This window comes from Protopterus annectens, chromosome 9.part0 (assembly GCF_019279795.1).
Source record: "Protopterus annectens isolate FY-2018-M chromosome 9.part0, PAN1.0, whole genome shotgun sequence".
NCBI lineage: Eukaryota > Metazoa > Chordata > Ceratodontiformes > Protopteridae > Protopterus > Protopterus annectens.
In genome coordinates, this window is record NC_056743.1 from 1338667409 (window position 1) to 1338677696 (window position 10288).

General features: G+C 40.0%; 1 protein-coding gene across 3 annotated transcripts in view; it reads left to right on the forward strand.

Moving 5' to 3' along the window:
- DDHD2 (DDHD domain containing 2) overlaps nt 1-9880 on the forward strand; it is a 1375691-nt gene extending 1365811 nt beyond the window's left edge. For all 3 annotated transcript variants that reach the window (XM_044084314.1, XM_044084317.1, XM_044084315.1), the window contains one exon: nt 5282-9880. The gene's annotated coding sequence lies outside the window, so the exon portion shown is untranslated. The remainder of the gene's footprint in view (nt 1-5281) is intronic.
- Nucleotides 9881-10288: the final 408 nt, after the last annotated feature.

Here is a 10288-nt window from a genome sequence, read left to right on the forward strand (position 1 = left end):
CAGCCTTGGCAATCAGGGCTTTAAACTGCCAGTTTCATATGCTTAGATATCAACAGCATGTTATGGGCTTACTGAAACAGAAAATTATGTTGATTTCTGATTGTGTGGAAAATAGAGTTACATGAATTATTCAGCAGAACAAGTTGGAAAGCATACTCTGCAATGTGGTTTTGATTCCTTGGAGGCCTTTTGTAGGGCCGCCGTTACTGGATCTGTGATTAGAAGGCATGTCTGGCTCAAGGAGCAAAATCTGCCTGATCATGTTAAAGCTAAATTGTTGGATGCCCGTTTACAGCATGATACTCTGTTTGGTAATAAGGCAGAAGAGGTTTTAAAGAAAATGGAAGACAAAGCTAAATCTATGCAAACTGTAAAAGATTTCTTGCAAGTGCAGCCACCCAGGTTCAGTAGACACTGGCCTACTAAAAATTGGTCCTTTCCTGTGTCCAACAGAGCCACTCTGGGCAAAGTCAGAAGCTCAAAAGGCTCCAGATAACAATCACAGGGTTCTTACAGGTCAAAGCAATGGGTTGCTTCCACCTCCAAATCTGGAGGAAGCAAAGCACAACCCTAAAGTAAGCAGTTTCAATGACTTTCCTCTACCATCACCAAGCACTTATCTTTTGGCAGCCCCCTTGGGAGGAAAACTAACACTTCATGCTCAAAATTGGCAGTTAATTACCCAGGATAAGTGGGTATTAAGCATAGTATTCCTGGGGTACAGATTTCATTTCCATACTTGCCAATTCCAAATGGATGGCCGGATCTGCCACAAAACCAGTGGGCAGAGGCCCAGAAACAAGTCATGTCCCTCATGGATATGGGAGCTATTCATCCGGTACCAGAAAAGGAAAAAGGACAAGGTTTTTATTCAAGACTTTTCCTGGTACCCAGAAAAGACAATTCATGACATCCAATACTGAACTTATCGATTTTGAACACATTCCTGGACATTCCAAAATTCAAAATGCTGACTTTACAATAGCTCCTGCCTATGCTAGGCAGGAATGCTTGGTTAGTAACTCTAGACTTAAAAGAGGCATACCTGCATATCCCAGTAAGTAGGTTTTTTGCATTACCAATTCTCTGCAGTGCCCTTTGGCTTATGTACTGTGCCCAGTGTCTTTACAAAGTGCCTGGCACCAGTAATTGCATTCTGCAGACAAAGAAGCATTCAAATTTATCCTTATCTGGACGACTGTCTCATTCAAGCAGAGGACAAGGACACTCTTCTTCAACATCTGGCATTTGTAAAAAGGCTTCTAGCTTGCCTAGGATACACCATAAATGAAAAGAAATCACAACTGGTACCCTCTCAAATAATTACATTCCTGGGTGCAAGCTTGAATACAACTGCCCAGATGGCTTACCTCACGCCAGACAAACAAAGGCAACTGACAACATACTTCAAACAAATGGCAACAAAAACCCAGTTATCTGCAAGACAAATTCTGCAGGCTTTAGGGTTCATGGCATCCTGCATTCTACTAATTCCATATGCAAGACTGCATATGAGGAAACTTCAATGGTACCTAAAAAGTTTATGGAGTCAACATTGTCACAGTCTGGAAACATTGATTCCTCTCATTCCCTGCCTACAACAGGAGTTTCTTTGTTGGGCAGAGACATGTCACCAAAACAAGGGACTGTCATTCACTCTACTCCCTGCCACCCAAACCCTAACTATAGATGCATCAGACTATGCCTGGGGGGCCCACCTGGCAGGGAGATGCATTCAGGGCAAATGGAGCCCAAACCAAATGTATCTGCATATCAACCAGAAAGAGATGCTAGCTGTTCAGAATGCTCTGACAGCCTTCAAGGACTTACTTCATCCAGGACAACTACTGATAAAGATGGACAACACCACAGTTATGCGGTACATAAACAAGCAGGGGGGGTGCACATTCCTACCCCCTTTGCAGACTAGCCATGGCCTTGTGGAACACAGCCTTGACTTACCAAATACATCTTCAAGCTCAATTCCTGCCAAGAAAGCAAAATACTCTGTTAGACGACCTAAGCAGAAATCTTATGGACCCGCACAAATGGAAACTGGATCCACAAATCTTCAGCATGCTAACACAGAAATGGGGGAGCCCAGACATAGATCTTTTTGCCTCTCCCCAAAATTATCAGTTGAACAAATTCTGCACAAGAACTCATCACAAAAAAGCATGGATAGTGGATGCCCTATCTTTCAGCTGGAAAAACCTATTAGTCTATGCCTTTCCCCCTCTGCCTCTACTCTCCAAGGTCTTACTAAAAGTCAGACAGGAAAAAACAAAAATGATCCTAGTTGCTCCGGACTGGCCTCACCAACACTGGTACCCACTTCTAAGGAATATGTCTCAGCTTCCTCCATGGTACTTGCCTCAAATACCTCATCTGCTGTCTCAGCAGAACTATCAAATTCTGCACACTCAGCTCCAAACCCTGAATCTTGCAGCATGACTGATCAACTAATTATTCAAACAACACCTCTCAGTAAATCTGTGATGGATGTAATTTTGGAAGCCAGAAGGCCTAGTACTAGAAAATCTTATGCTGATAAATGGAAGAGATTGGAACCAAGCACAAGGAACAGACTCAGCAAAGCCCAATAATCCTCAGATTTTACAATATTTGACTGAGATGCTTGACAAGGGCCTATCTTTTTCTTCAATAAAAATCCATGCCTCTGCCATCTTGGCTCATTACAACACAGAGCTTCGCCTCTTTTCTCATCCTCTGCTTAAACAGTATCTTAGAGGGGCCAAAAATTTAAGGCCTCCCAGAAGATCACCAACTCCTGCATGTGACCTCAATTTTGTGCTGGAAAACTCACCCTGCCTTTTTTTGAACCAGCAGCTACTCCGGATATAAAATTTCTATCTTAGAAAACAGCTTTTCTCTTGGCAGTCACTTCAGTAAGAAGGGTTTCAGAACTACAGACTCTCATGGCAGTGGAGCCTTTTATTATATTTTACCCAGACAGGGTGTCCCGCAGGTCCAATCCTTCTTTTATGCCTAAGGTGGTATCCATTGTGGCTCTACCAGACCATTCACCTGCCAACATTTTACCCAAATCCGCAGACCAAGGGAGAGCGGATTCTGCATTCATTGGATGTACACAGACAACTAAGATTCTACTTAAACAGGACAAGATCTCTAATAAAGTCTGAGCAACTACTGGTAGCATTTGCTGCAGGGTCGGAGGGGAAGGCTATATCAAAGCAGACTATTTCTAAATGGATAAGCCACTGCATTCGTTTCTGCTACTTGCACCATGGTAAACCTGTGCCCATGGGTATCAGATCACATTCCACCAGGGCTGCCTCTACTTCAGCAGCTTTTCTCAGAGAGGTTCCAATCAAAGACATTCTAGAAGCTGCTACTTGGAGCTCTGTTCATACCTTCACAAAACATTATCATTTGCCTCTTTTCTTCAAATCCAGGGCAGGCTTTGGCACTGTAGTTCTGCAGGGCCTTTTAGCCAGTCCTAATGCTGTTTAGTTCCATCCTCCCATCCATAGCTTTGGGATTCTACCCAAATGTAATGACTGCAACAGTGAAACATGAAGAACATAGTACAGTTGTGTACACTTACCATAAATGTAGATGTTCGAGTGTATTCACTGTTGCAGTCCGGATTACCCACTCACCATCTCCCTTTCTATACCTTTTCTTTCCTTCACTATACACAAGAGCCTTTGTGGTGTATTTGCTTTTAGATTAAGGTAAAGTTTGTTTCTAAAAGTGCATTTATACATATTTACTGTTTATTTATATACATATATATTTTTGCTCCCCATTTGGGGGGCACCTGACATCTGGGGCAAGAAAAACTGAATAAAATGGCATCGGCTGCATGTTTTATACCCCTGATGACCTGATGTCATGGAAGAGGAGACAGCAACCAACGCAGGACCCAAAACTTTGTTATTCAGGCAGACTGAGGGCAACCTGCCAGCAGATTACCCAAATGTAATGACTTAAACAGTGTATACACTCGAACATCTACATTTATGGTAAGTGTACACAACTGTACTTTTTCTGCTTCTGTTTCCAACCTATCCCCGTACCCTGTCATAGAATTCATTGTTCTTTATCCTGGTTTAACTGGACTGACCTATGCTGAAGGCCCCTCTAGTGTACTTTTTAGCTCCAGATCAGTTTTTGAGCATTCATAGTACCACTGAATAATCCTCTGTAGCATTATTACTATTATTATTATTACTACTACTTCCTTTATGGAGTCATTTGCTTTCTTGGGCAAACTGCATCTGAGGTAATGTTGGCCTTTCAGGGGGTTATGGGTAAGGGGAGGAGCCTGAGCTTGAGATCCAAAGTCTTGAGTGGCCAAAGACTGATCCAAGGTCTGATCCGAAGACCCATCCATCAAGTAAGGACAGAAGCAGAAACCACAGATCTGTCATTAAGTACATAACTTTCATTTTTCATTGCATGTCCTCTAACAAATGATGGCATACATACAGTTTATTTGATTCTCTTTTGTATGTGAAAATGTATGTATGCGGGACCCTGTGCATTTAAGTCTGTATATGCATGTTAGAATTTTAGCACACAAAGAACTGAAACTAGTATTGTATTATTTCATCTCCAGAACTGGAAAGTTTCCTTACAGGGACAGGTGTTCTATATAGTATTCAACATTTTGACAGAATGATAACCAATTCTTTGGGCTATTTAGTATGTGGTAGTGTCCCCTGAATGCATTTCCTCAGCACAATGCCATGAAGGGAGTTGAATTTCTGTTTATTTATTTTACAGGCAGTTAACTAGATTATAGGACCATTTTGAACTCATCAGCTAATTAAAGTGTCTTATGCTGAAGGAAACTTCACTGTATTAAAATTTAAACTCTCAAAACAAAGCGAGAAAAATTACACAAATATGTAAACGTATTTTTTCATTAAAGACAACAGAAAGACCTCATCCAAGCATAATATAGTTATACACGTCCCAGAATAAGGATGAAACTCTAGCAGTTTTTTATTGCTACTTACTTTAATAGAAAGTAGCAAAACGAAAGATGTTGTGGATGAAATGAATGGATGACGTAAGTAAATAAAAATTAGGGATTTGCTTCCAGTTTGCATTTGTAGAACCGTTATTGCAGTGTGGTTTGGGCTCACATTTTTCAGTTCAAAGATAGCTTCACATGATTTATGATGGATATTCTGTTTTAGTGGACTGTAGCTTAATGAAGAATAGTTGACATATGGATATTTTTATTGTACTGTATTTATCGTTTTTCCTGTTTTGTTTTTTGTTCTAGGATTAGACTGCAAATTTCCATTCTGAATAGTGGGGAAAAAGTCTTTGAAGTCAAGTTTTATATATTTGCTGCTACGCTGGACTAATTTTATGTTGCATCCTATGATTTTGCTGCTACAGAAGCTTCAGACTACATTTGTTTCATAAACAGAAGGCAGACTTTCACACTTAGCACATAAGTGACTTTTTTCATTTAATTGATTTTGGGATGCATCGTTGCTGCTAGTAATCAGCTGACATTGTATTGCATTGGATGTTCCACTAAAAGTATGCTGACATACAAAGGTTTATTTTCCTTTCTTTATAGAGATTAAACAGACTGCTACAATTTTTAATTCTACGTCATAGTTCATCTAAAACACTTTCCAGCTCATGTCATTGTAAATGCAAGTAGCATTTGAGATATCTCATCATGTACCGTTACAGCCTATTGTTCATGTTCTAGAGCTAATGGATTATATATCTATATGTATAGAGAGAGAAAGACCGATACACCTTGCTTTGCTTTTTTTTTTTTTATTTTTTAACTCTTTTGTTTCTGTGTTTGAAACATCAATGCTCAGCTGATTACAAATATCAGTCCTTTTGTTAGAATTAACAAGTTAAACCTTTTTTCCTTCTCTGCTTTCACAGTGCTGCTAAATATTCTGAGAAGCTCTTCTGCATCCAGACATATCACAGTTATTAAGAGTATTCGGCAGCTGTCATAGCATTAATAATGAGTTGAGTGTGAACCTAAGAAGGGAAGTGGGCTGTGAGTTAATTATCTGCTTCAAAACTGACATAAAGCAAGGCAGTCACTAGTACCCCACAATATGCTGTAGACATTGATAACTAAGCATTCCTGGGGGTGCCAGAAGTTTTTTTCTGTGGGGAAGTCCTGCAGAAATTTAATTTAACATGCAGTTCTCAAGTAAGGATGTTGGAGTAGCCCCTCCTTATGCTATTCCAGTGCTTCTGAAGTCTTCCAAAATGAAAGTACCTGACTGCTTGCCCTCAGTACTCCACCTTTTTTTTTTCCTTTTGTCCTAAACCTGGGGGGACTGAAGTCTGGAAAGTTAGCATTTTCCTGTTTTGGTTAGGAGTATGTTAAAAATGTTGTTTCTTTTAGTACTGAGTGTCTGGCAATCATGGCTGCAGAGCTGTGGGAGAAGGGACTTTACAAGTTTATTCTGAAAACAGTTTACTAATCACCCTGAAGTTCTTTGGCATAGTGTTATACTTTCCTGATCAGGATACATTCATTAACAGTAGAGTCTTCAGCATAAACATTGAACCTGTCGGGTCTATATTGCGTCTGCTAAAACCCCTTTCAGTGAACGACTGTTCGCCGAACGATAACCAGTGAAATCTAACTCCCTTGAACTGCCATTCCAGCAAATTTTTTCCTAGGGGAAAAAAATGCCTGGCCAACCTAAAACCAGACAAAATGTAAAACCCTTCAAAGTGTGTGTGGGTGGGCTGTGCCCCCCACCCCAACTAAATATACCAACTCTGAGATCGCACTACAGTGAGGAAAATGGCAAATTCCTGATGATGGCCAAGCGTTTTTTCCCCTAGGTGAAATTTGCTGAAATGGCCATTCATGGGAGTTAGATTTTGCTAGTTATCGTTTAGCAATGAGCCATTCGCTGAAAGGGTTTTTTTTGGACATAATATAGACCCAACCTGTCAATAGGTAAGAACAACTCAAATCACTTGATTTGCTGCTATGATACTGCATACCCTGCCTAACCTCTGGCTTTATTTTCAGTTTTGTTTTTGATTACTGTTTCTTTCAGCATTTTGGTTGTTTGAATTCTATTAATTTTATTCCTTCCTATGTTGTCAGGCATTCCATTCTATCATCTTTATTATAAATGAATGAAGTCAAACAGCAGCCTCAGGGTAAAGGTACCTTCGATGTAGATATTAACAGCAATCCTCTTCACAAAAACACATCAAAGTACCATCACGACTCCACTAGATACAAATCGCACAAGGCGTTCCTATCGCCACACCTTTGGTCTGCAAATAGTGTTTATCACCATACAGAAAAACATTGTTCTCCAGAATCAATTCAAGTAATGTCATACACTTCATCATTATATCACTACTGACATTTCTTGCACATAGCAGTTGTCTTAAATACTCCAAACCTTCATCATTAGGTATTGTGAATTATCATTTAAATGCACAAAACGTTATAGTGTATATGTCTGAAGAAGGGTTGGTTATAACCCGAAAGTGCTTAGCATTTTATCTGCCTGTAATAAAAGGATTTGTATCTAGTGGAGTCGTGGTGGTACTTGATGTGCTTTTGTGAAGAGTTTATTATAAATGAGTATTTCCTTGTGTTTCTCTAAGCCTGCCTCTGTATAACATTGTAATTTGTTTATAACTAGCATTTTAGGGAAAGTGGAAAATGTTTATTCTACCTTGTTTCATATACTTGGTTTATTTAAAATTTATCCCATGTCATCTAAGTGGTATGTTTTAGGATCTTTGAGCAACCTTTACAGGGCTTGTGATGCACATCTGCTGCTGTTTAAGTTGCCCTCCTCCAGATTATTCCATTCTGTGTTTGTTAGCGATATAGTCTTTAGAACTGAACATAGTTTCCCAGTTAAGTTACTTTGTCTGTTTTTTTTTATACACCAGTATCTCCATCTCCTTCCTTCCTCCTGCTAGCAGTGCTCCCTCCTTTGCAGTCTAGCCTTTCCTGATGCATAGCTAGTGCTAGGTCATTAGTGGTGTTGATCCCAGTTTCCTTTTCCATCTAAGGATGAGACTTTCTTCAACATACTGGGCTTAACTCTCTTCCACTTTTAAGTGTGTGCCACCTGCTGGAAAAAGACATTTTATCTTCTGAGCCTGTATACCTTTGACAGTAAGTTACTTGCAAAAACCTGGTTTGATTCCTGATGTTTGCAGTGAAGTACCACTCATTCCTTTCTTATAATGAGCCTTGCGTTCCACTTCCCTATAATGCATGTTTGGCAGCCACTTCCTTGCACTTCTTTATGAATCTAGAGTAACATTATTCAACAGAATTTGCACATAAAGCATGACTTGCAGGATTCATTTCTGGAAAGAAGCATTTTTCAGGAATAGTCATTTTCTTGAGTTTGCTTCCATTACCAGAAAAGCAATGCACTTTTCAAAAAGGCACTTTAGTGCCTGATATCCCCATACACCCCCACTGTCTTATTTTTCTTCTAAAGGTCAAATATTAGCAGAGCAGGGATTCCAGTTGTAAAATATTCTAGATATATTGTCAGTAGCTCTAAGTACAGTTTATTGAAAATCTGGATTTATGTTGCCACTTTCAGTGTCGTACATGAGCACCAGTAGTCTTCAGACAATCTCTGCACAGTTACATGAGTGGAATGAAACTGCACTACAAAGCTGTGCCACAGTATAGTGCTGTCATGTTTTTATTTATTTTCCTTCTTATAATACCTTTATGTAACAATAATGCACTGTAGTAGGGATGTGGGCAAAGGATATATTTCCCTCCACCATGTTTAAAAGCAGCTATGCCTTATGTTTGTGTATCTCTTGCATCATCCTTTTTTTTCACAACAGATTAATGCCATTCTCTAATGTCTGTTTCTCCAGTGGTAAACAGCCCTGTGCCAGCCTGATTTCATGAAGTGGGAATGCAGAACCACTGTTGTCTCTAAGTGTTTGTGCAGGACTTTGAGTATAGCTATGGTATCCCTGAGGTTCCACAGCAGACTTCATTACTTTGCTTGCTTTCAGTCATGCAGGTTCCTTCAAGAGTATTTTCCATAGATTGACATATGTGTAGTTCTGGATGTCCTGGCTGAAGTCACTGTTGTAGTATTCTTTACATATGAGTTTTCATCCACTGATGTCCAGCCAGTGCCAAGGTACTTAAGCTTTACCTTCTCAGGGGCATATGTCCAATGCGTGACCACAGCTCATTTGTGTCTGGGTATATAGGTGGATATATGCATGAGTTCCTCAGACTGTCTTGCCACCAGCCCACACTCAGTTGTTGCATCTGTCGGACTGATCTGTGTTAAGTTGTTGGCACCACTGCTTCCCTTGTTTGGGTTTTAAATAAGTGCCCCATTGGGGAACCTTCCTTTTTTTTATTTTGGACTGCGTTTTAAAACTTTTTTTAGATGTCAGCTAGGAAGGGGGTATGTGCGAGTGCAGTAGGCATTTTCTGTACAAGGACTTGCACACTAAGTGCCTTTTCTGTTTAGGCCCAGAACAAGACTACAAATCCTGCTCTGTCTGCTAATCTTTCATTCAAAAACCCTTAGGTCGATTTTTTTCTCCCTTAGCACATTCCTTGAAATGCAGCTTCTGAAGCACCTGGCCAAAGCAAAGATGGCAGAATACCCAGCACCCAACGTCACTCTTCAGCCCAAGGAGAAACTCATGATTTGCAGTCTAACATATCTGAGTAAGATATTTTCATGTATGTCTCAGTGCTTGTTTTCTATTGGATGTTTTGAATGGTTAATTGATGATGCTCTTTATTTAACTGTTGAGTTGTTTTATTACATTTGGTCTGATGAAACACAGTGAATGTGTGAAAGCGCTTACCTCTTCAATAAAACTGCTACAAATTGTATTGGTTTTAGCCATGTTTGTGTGCTGTTTTTTTTTCAACATTGTGTTGTCCACCAGCACCTTTTGTTCCCTGAGGACTGCCTGTTTTCTACATTTTGGTGTTTGCTTTGTACCTCAAGGAAGCATGGCTACAGATAATGTTGTCAACATTGATAATGGGCATAGCTCTTTCAGGAAGAGAGGTGAAGACAGGTTCCTGAAATTTTTAAGAACAGAAGCAAACCCCCTTCTTGCTTAAACCTAGGGGCGGCGATAATGATACTTTACCTGATGTTGATGAAGTTCTCTTTATCACCGCCACCAGGGATCTTGAAAATGACTTGTTTAAGCTAAAGCGTTTTCAGTGGCAACGGCTACACCTTGAAGCTTGCCTACACCACAAAGTATTTCCTCATGGGCTACGAGTTTTGGTGATGTC